The following is a 9,421-nucleotide window of genomic DNA, read 5'->3' as shown; positions in this document are numbered from 1 at the left end:
GAGCGCCGCAAGGAGTGACCAGGAACAATGGTCACAAGCTGGCGGAGGGAAGGTTTAAGTTGGACATCAGGAGGCGCTACTTCACGGTCAGGGCGGCTAGAGTCTGGAACCAGCTTCCAAGTGAGGTGGTGCAGGCTCCCACCCTGGGGGTTTTTAAGAGAAGGTTGGATGACCACCTTACTGGGGTCGTTTGACCCCAGTACTCTTTCCTGCCATGGCAGGGGGTCAGATTAGATGATCTGCTCAGGTCCCTTCCGATCCTAGAAACTATGAAACTATGGGTCAAAAATTCGTTATCCATGCACCCCTATTTCCTAATGGACGGATAGATCTCTGTGTGCAGCAAGGATAGCTACCAGAAGAGAAGTGAATTTACCTTAGACATATCTGGGAATATTTAATGCCCAAAGAACATGGGTTTTGCAGGAAGAGCCACTTTAATGTAGGTTAGTGGCAAACAGAGGCTTTTTCCAAGCTGGCATGTACTGGTGAAGTTATCACTTCCCTTGTGCTGCCACCACCTCATCTCTCCATTATCAAGGTACAGCTGCTAAATACTTCCATTGCTTGAAACACTGTAGGCACCCCTGGCTCTGCAGGCTGGATCAAATGGCTCTAGGAGCCAGATGTGGGCCATATATTGCCACCCCCTGCCCAAAGATCATTGCTGATTTTATGGAAGTGATGATGTGATCTTTGATTAGTAGCTGTCTTTAATTTGGAGAAAGCAAATGAGCTGATTATAGCCTTTCTAAAATTCTTATTCCTGTTAAATAAAACTTAAACATTCTTTCTGCATAGGGTGACCATGCAACCTGAGCAGCACTTGAAAACTCCAGGATTCCAATAATAGCAATAAAAAATAGCAACTCATGTTCCTGGATTAGTTTCATTTGCCTGTTGATTTATTTTTCTCCCCTACCCCCTTTAAATATACCCCACCTACTACTATTATTTAGTATCACCATAACTAGTGGTTGAGAATTAGGACAATTTATTTAGTCTGATCTGACATACAGTGAAGAAATTAAAGTAAATTGGAAGGAAGAGAGGAGGAGGAGGGGAGAGATTTTGAATAAATTCTCTTCATTAGTAGTGGCATATTCATTAGCCTGACTCTTCCTTATTTTTACAGGAACTTGCAAGTTAATATTTTTGTTTCCTTTATGGTAATACAGCTATATATATTTGATGCCACAGCCAGTTTTTTTTTAAAGTAAAAGCTGGGATAAAACTCCAGTGAATACCTGATATCGTGGTTTCAAAATTATCATTATGGTGGTGTTTCTGTTATTAGTTAAATCAAGTTTGCAACTGTTTTTGGCCGGTGGCATTTACCTACAAGATGCCCTGTGAGGGCAGTTGAGGGAGGCAGAACTCAAGCATGTTTCATGTTCTTGGAATGATTTCTAGCTTTGTGGATATAGATGTGGTAGTTTCTGGGTTTTCTTTATATGTTGGTTTGTTGAGTGGCACCCTAGATATGCATTGTGGTATCTTGAAAGTTGACATTAGTGTATGAGTATTCCAGAGAAAGTTTGATTAAGGGATGATGGTTATTAAACTTGTTGTGAAAGACCATCAATAAGTCCAGGTGTTCAGTCCAGATAGTGAAAATGTCTTCTATGTAATGCAGGTACAGTGCAGGTTAAATGGTGCAGTTTCTAGAATTGTTTTCCCTTCATGTGGCTTATGAAGAGGTTGGCATATTAAGGGGCCATCTTTGTGCCCATAGCTGTGCCCATAGTGCAGATATCATCTCTACTACAAGTCCTGATAGCTCTTCAGTGAAGGTACCATGGTAACCCTGCCAGATCCATCTGGCAGGATTACCTTACTGGGGATCTTTGGGAGCATATGCAAAGCTCCTGTGGGGCATAAGTGGAACTCATTTTTAAGTTTCAGAACAAATTCTGGTGTGGGAACCTCCTTAAGTTCTTTACAATATTTGGTGTCAGAGTTGTCTCTTGGCTTCCTTAATGTAGACTGTAGCTCCACCTTTGTTTCCTGGTTTGATTACTGTTTCTTTGTTGGATCTCAGGGACTGTATGGCTTTTTGTAGTGATAGAGGTGGTTGTGGTACTAGTTTTTGTTGAATTTCACTTATAGCTTTCTTTCTAAAACAGTTGATATAGTAGTGGAATGTGTTGTTACATCCACTTGGAGATGTCCAGTATAATTTTTTTTTATTGTTTGTTTTCTCAGTTGTGGCAGGAGGGTTGTTAGAGGGGGTAATGTCCTGGTTATAGATGTATTCTTTCAGGAGCAGTCTATGCATGAATTCATCTGATTATCCTCATATTAGTAACTTGTCAGGTTTTTTCTCTGGGAAGGAGTTCAGGTCTTCGGAGAATAGAGATATTTCAGAATGGGAATAATGCATGTTATGATAACTGGATGATGTTGGTGTTCAGAGTGCTGCTGCTTTGATTCCCTCCTGTATTGCTGGCATACTGCCTGCGAGGTAGCTCCTGTTGTGATAGTTGATTCCACTTTCTTCTTATGTTGGATGGCTGCCATCAGATATTTTTGGTAGTATGTTTGGGTCTGCGGCATAGTAGTCAGGTGCGTCTCCAAGTTAATGTCTTTAGTTTAGTAGCATAAGTGAGCATCTCATGTTTAAGCTGATCTCTTTTGGAGTAGGTTAGGTAAAGAAAATGATTTCTCAGTTTTACCAAAGTTTTCCTTCATAGTTATGTTACATATATGAAGTTGTGTGTGTTAGCTAGAGGGTGGAAGATGATGAGTCCCCATGGGATGGTGTTATGTTTCTTGCACAGGCTTAAGATGTTTCTGTGCAGTCTGGCTTCTCTTTTCTTTAGGTTGTGGATTTTTCCATTGTGAGCAATGGATTTCGACCTCATTGATTTAATAGTTGTGTAAAAGTGATGTTATAGCTGTGATGGTCCAGAAATTGAGAGAGAAGCAAGGATGTCTTAAGGTAATATATTTTATTGAACCACTATATAGCTTTTGAATGAAGGAAATGTTTCATGACATGGCAATAATAGACATAAATCAAGAAGGGGGATTGTATTCTCTCTTCCTTCCACCCTATTTTGAATTTCATGAAGTAGCAATGTTCAGAATTCTTTGGATGTGGTTGTGGCATTCCTTTCCAATACATATAAATAAAATAATTATATAGAAGTAAAAAAGATTTAATTTATTATGGTAGGTTTCAGAGTATCATTTGATTCTGTGGCTGTGACCCCTCTTAAATTGTTGTAGGAAGCTTACTATTTGGTGAAGCCTTATTTCCCACTTATATGAATGGGTCTTTGAGCATCAATAAGATACTAGAAGTTTAAGGGCCTAGTCAAAATAGTTTGTAATACAAATGTGTACCTTTTAAGTGAAAATATGACCAAGATGTGCAAGGGAGAAAGTATAAAAATGAAATGAAAGTTGTAATTAGTGATATTGTTCAGTTTGTTTTAGCTACTTATGAGTTCTTTGATTGCAACTTAGTAATAAGTGAACCACTTATATGTGAATAATTTGTGTTGGAACAACCCATGAAACCATATAATTCATAATACATGAATACTGTATTGTAAATTTTCTCCAACTAATGTAATGATGTTCTTAGGGTATTTCATTAATAATGTCTTTAGCAGTAACTAGGGTTTGAGACTTAGTGAAGCAGGAAAAAGGGGCTAAGTGAACTGAAGATCAGTCTCTGTTCTCTGTGCAGCCATAACTCTGGAAAAATCTTTTCTTCTTTATTCTGCTTTCCAAAAACAAGGTGTATATTACATTTAGAGGCATGTTGTATGTGAGAAAATAGAGCGGCATCAGCAGTTTTTCTTATTTTGCTGCCCCTTTGAGCCTGTTAAAGAGTAGGTTTTGTTAAGTGTTAAAACAAACAAACTTTGGCCAAAAATGTCAGTTAGTGAACACCAAGACATCGTTCAACTTTTTTAATAAAGTTGTGTTGAGTAATATTTTGAGTCTTTTTTTCTACTTTTTTTCCTGAAGGGCAGACTATAATTACTGCTACTAATTGGTTATACTTGTCCACATGGATAATGTGCATAAAAAGTCTTACTTCTTATGACTGTATTCCTCCCTGCTTATAAGAGGTGAATGTGGTAGTTAGTATTAGGCCATGTGGTCCCAAACTAGAGTCAGACCTTCTTGAGTAAGACATTGTTTTCTCTTTTGGTTTTAATACTTTGATAAGGAGCTGTAACTTACACAGGTGTCTGGTGCCTATCACTAGAGTGCCTGTCTTTTCTTTGGAGAAAGCAAATGAGCTGTTTATAGTGTTTCTAAAAATCTTATTCGTGTTAAATAAAACTCGAACATTCTTTCTGCATAGGGTGACCATGCATCCTGGGCCGGTCCTCCTCACCATGGATTTAGTATTACTAAAATATAACACTAAATAATAATGGAAAACATATAGGATCAATTGGATTTCTCCATTTTTGAGTTAAAAGAACATAAGAATCTTCTCTGTCTCTTCACCATGGAAAATCTTTAATCAGTCAGCATTTTAAGTTGAGAGCTGACTATATCATTTTGCAATTTGTGAACTCCAAAGCAGATTTGTACCTTACAATGATTGCATATTCCTATGTTTATTTTGAAAAATGTTTATAATTGAGATTGCAGCTTAAGAAACTATATTTTTGTTTAAGGATTTAAATAAATACATTTCAGTAAATATTGATATTTAACGTAGATGTCGAAAGTGTAAGCCAGCTAAGTTTGAACCCTTGCCTTCCTCACATAATAAATACAGGTATATGGATATCCTCTCTCATTACTGAGGGGTAACTCCCATGATTTGTAATGTACCAAAACAGTTTATTTCTAAAAAGATAAGTAAACTAGGATACATATTACTAACCAGATGCTATATGTCATTTCCACATTTGTTGTTTGATTTGTTCCTTTAGGGCAAGTGAATAGAAAGAGAACAAGTAAATATTTTTGAATCAGCTGTTTAGATGTCAGCAATATTTTGTAATTCCTGATCTATTTTTGCAGTCAGTCAATGTACATGAAACTTACTGAGAGAACGTTACTTATAAAAATGACAATTTTAAAATAAATATCTAAGTTGATTTGATAGATTAAGTTACCTTACTAAGAGAAATCTACCCAAGCTAGAAAAATGGGCCTGTTTATTTTCTTTTTAAAGGGAGATAAATTTATTCAGCTATCACCAACTTTCTCCTTTATTAGCAAAATGGAATCCAGCTTTTTAATAGTGCTGTGTCTTCAGTAAAACTTTTTAAATCCAAAAAAGTAATCATTATTGTACAGCAATGGTATGAAAGATCTAGCTCACGGAGCCATATCGTTCTGTCATTGGCCCCTGATGCTGTCCAGTCTGGTCCCCTGCATGCTAGATTTACAGTGCCTGCTCCAGCCAGTCCAGGAATGCACCCCACTCAGCACCCACTCTGGCCAGTGCAGGATATGAGCCACACATGGCACCCACTCCAGTGGGTCCAGGTTGAGCAGAATGTTCAGCCCAGGTCCTGGAGCAGGCACTGTATGAAGTCGAGTCCCAGACTGGCTATATCAGGTGCCAGATGTAGCATGCAGTAGGGTGGCTCTGTGGTTCCCCAGCGTGCTGGGTCCAGCACCTACTCTGGCTGGTCTGGGACTGAGCCACCTGCAGTGCCCTTTCTGGCCAGTCCAAGACTTGCACTGCATGTGGTATCTGCCCCAGACCAGCTGGACTAGGTGGCACAGTCTCAGACGACCCAGAAAAAATATTACAGGCACTGGATCCAGCATATGGGGCAGGGGAAGGAACCATATCCAGCTCAATGGGCTAGTCCTGTACTATTCATCAGGCAAGTGGACTGGTCACAGGCCACTCCTCTGGGTTTAACATCTGTGTTGTATAGCATATAGTAGCATGAGATAATAACAGTATGTCGGAGAAGCAAGAAAAAAATGCCATGCTTACCAGATATGTAAAACAAATAATGTATTATTGTATGACCAGGCATAGCTGGAATCAGCGTATTAATAAATGTTTTAGGTATTCAGGGTCTCACTTATACTATAATGGAATTAGGTACTAATCAACAAAACAAGGTAATTAAAATAAGCAGTTTTATGCCTTAGAAGTTTTGCAAATTGATATGCAAACCTAGGAGCTTGTTGAGCTACTTAAAATTAAATTGGAATATCCATATTTTTACTGAACAGAATCAAGCAACCAGTATGGACATTAAACTCTTAACAATGAATGCTAAGTTTCTACTTCAAATACCTTTAAAGTAATCTATTTTAATTTAGATAAATCCCCAACATCACATCCAAGCCTTCTTGGGAAACTCTTTGCATTACCAAATACCATAAAGATAGCTTAGGCTTTTTGTTCCAGATTATACTCTGTCTATTAGGAATGTAAGTAGACTTAAGCACCAAGTGTGATTGTATTTCATGCTGCTTGAGTCAACAAAAAGTTGTTAATACAAAATATATTTGGGTTCTCCTTCTCACTGCTTTTTGTTGTTGTTGTTGTATCTTAGTTTTAAGACAATATGACAATGAAACAAAAAATACATATATAAATGGTTTTATAGGGATTTAAGTTATGGGGGCAGGGTAGTTTTGTACTTGGGACCCTAATAGGTTGGATAGCATCTGCCCCTTACCTTAACATGGAGGTAGATAACCTTTAAAACACTGGTGAATTTCCAGGTGAAAGACATCAGGAGATTAGGTGCTGGAGTGATTCGAAATTGAAATTGGTGGGTCTGTCATTCTAGGGTTCTGAAAGAATTTTTGCCAGTGACTGGTAAAAGCAGATGAGGTGTCTATATGTGGAATGAGAAAATTGGCAGGCTGAGAGGTGTCAGATTGAGGCACTTAAATGCTTTTGAAAATTTTGCATTGTACTCCTGAACAAGGCTTGGGTATTGTTAAATAAGAAAAATGATTTCACCATATTGTGCTACGTTGTACTGGTTGCTACAGTTAGCTCCTGCTTTTTATCTGGTTATCTTTTGGTTATCTTCATGCCTTTATTTCCCTGTCAACATTCTTCCTTCCCCAATTATAAGACCCATTATCTTCCTTTCTTTAAATTTCTTTGCTGACTCCCCTTGTCTGTCATGTAAATTTCAAACTTTTCCTCACTTAAAGGCATTAAAACTCCATCCTGGCATACATCTCAGATCTACTTTGTCTGTCTAATCCCTTTGTTTTATTCATAGTGTCAACAAATGTGCTTCAGCAATGTCTCACACTGCCTGTATTATAAGTGCTATGGAATATGAGTAATAAAAAGGAAAAAAACTCCTTAAGACTGTCACATGCTTTATGCCTGTTTTATCCTGTGTAATCCAGTGACATGTACATCAGTAACTTCATTCAGCTGAGAACTCGTATTGAACTGGAAAGTGTTGTTCACTTAATGAAATTGTGTTTGTAGGTGTTCAGAGGATATGTACAACTTGACTATAAATTAATGGGGCAGGCACTGTTATTACAAGTACAGTGCCAAGGACATTGTGCTTGATAATACTACTCATTATTTTAAAATGCCTTGAATTAAAACTTGGCATGCTTTAAGTATTCAGTCTTGGTAATTATAGAAGTACTTTTATATGCATGTGTGTGCAATTATCGTTGACACTAAGCACTATTATATAGAAGGAAATAAACCTCTTATTGTGTGCGTCTGCCACACAAACATTGGGTTTTGAAATCTTTTATTAGGAATTAACATTTTGTTGTAGTCTTTTTACTAAATCTGCATTTAATTATATTTGCATACACACACTTTTAAAAGAAATCTTAAAGGTTAAAAGATTGGAAAAAAGAAAATTAAAACTTAAAACTGACAATTGCTAATGCTAGTGGGATGTTTCTGTTTGTTTATTTTTAAATCTACAACATTGTGCAACTTATAAATATGCTTCTCCAAAAAAAAAAATTTGTAAGGTTGAAAGGTTTCATTTTAAAGAAAAAACCCCAACAGGTTATAACATAGCCCAAAATTAAAAAGCTAGGATATTTACAACTAGGCTACCTAAATCTGTATGTAGAGACCTAGGTACTAAACATTTATACTCTGCACTGGCTTCAGATGGAGTATTATCTGCTAAAAGTTATAAAGGGTACAATATTTTGCATAGAAGACTTGGGGATCAACGATATAGTTAAGAAATGGCTTCAGATTTTTTAAATAGACAGTATTCAGCTACACTTTGTTGACGCTTACACTAAAGTAAGAATGCTATCTCACATGAAATTGTTCACAAATAAACCTCTTGAATGGTTTCTGGCTCAGTGCAAGGTTTCAAGTAGCGGTGGTTTAGAATAAAGTATTTTTTTCTTTTTCCCTGCCACTTCTAGATCTAGATATTTGCTCTCTTATTTGGGTCTTGAAAAAGGTCTCCAGCAGCAGTTGATACTTTCCATTTTTGTTTAAGGAAGTCCACTATGTATGTTCCTGTTGTCAATTCCCCCACTCCTCCAATTCTATCTGCTGCTGCTTATCTTTCAGCTCCAACTGGTCCAGCTTCACACAGTTGCTCTGACCCCAGCCGACCCATGCAGCAGGTCTTGTGGTAGCTCTAGGTGGGTCCTGGAGTCGGAGTGTGGACCAGAGCTGCTGCCAACACCGGTGCTGCTACTGGGTGGAGCTGAAGCCAGAACAGTCACGTGTTTCATGCCCTGGACTGAAACATGGCTGGAGTCCTGTCACAGGGTGAACGATAGAGGATAGAAGAGAAGGTAGGGGACAGAGGTGGCATGGGGAAAGCAGGCAGGGGACCGGAGGAAATGGAAGGGCTGGCAGTAGCTGTGGCTCTGAGGAGGACTGGAGTTAGGACCACAACAGCTGCCGACACTCCTGCCACCTTGTACTTGAATTGAAGCTGAGGAGCTCTTTTCCCAACGTTAAATTGATGGTGGGGTGGGGACCTAGTTTTTCATTCAAATAAATATGGTAGCTATTTAACACAAATATTTTCTCCAACGTGGGCAACTTGGCTCTGCTAATTATGGAAATTCTTTTGGTCCAATCACAGTGGTTTGTTTAGGTTTTTTTTTTGGAAACCCAGATAATTCAAAACTTGTACAGCTTACTAAGGATGTCATTCTTACACAGAAAAAAAGAATGAATGGCTCTTTTGTCTCTAGTTTTCATTGTTTCCAGCAATAAGATGTATATCTGGGGTCATGAGCAGGGATCCAGGTTTTCTGTTTCCCATGGAAAAATGGAGAAACCTGCAGATTTTACCATTTTCCAGTAAGCATAGGAGTTCCACCTTGCAGGGAGCTGGGAGGGAGCGGGAGGAAGGCAGAAAGACAGGGGGTGCCACATGCATAGACCTGCACATGGCCCCAGGCAGCCTGCAGAGCAGCTTCAGCAGATAAGTGTGGGGTGAACAGGGGGATTGAGGCCCTGGTAGGGAGGGAGGGGGCTGGGCAGGACTGG

General features: G+C 38.6%; 1 protein-coding gene across 2 annotated transcripts in view; it reads left to right on the top strand.

Moving 5' to 3' along the window:
• Positions 1 to 9,421, top strand: part of DIAPH3 (diaphanous related formin 3) — a 562,409-nt gene that overhangs the window by 322,843 nt on the left and 230,145 nt on the right. The gene's annotated exons all lie outside the window — the stretch shown is intronic.

Source organism: Gavialis gangeticus, unplaced genomic scaffold (genome assembly GCF_001723915.1).
Source record: "Gavialis gangeticus isolate Ggan-Ray unplaced genomic scaffold, GavGan_comp1, whole genome shotgun sequence".
Taxonomy (NCBI): domain Eukaryota; kingdom Metazoa; phylum Chordata; order Crocodylia; family Gavialidae; genus Gavialis; species Gavialis gangeticus.
The sequence above is the reverse complement of the archived record's forward strand: the minus strand, read 5'-3'. Positions and strand labels throughout refer to the sequence as shown.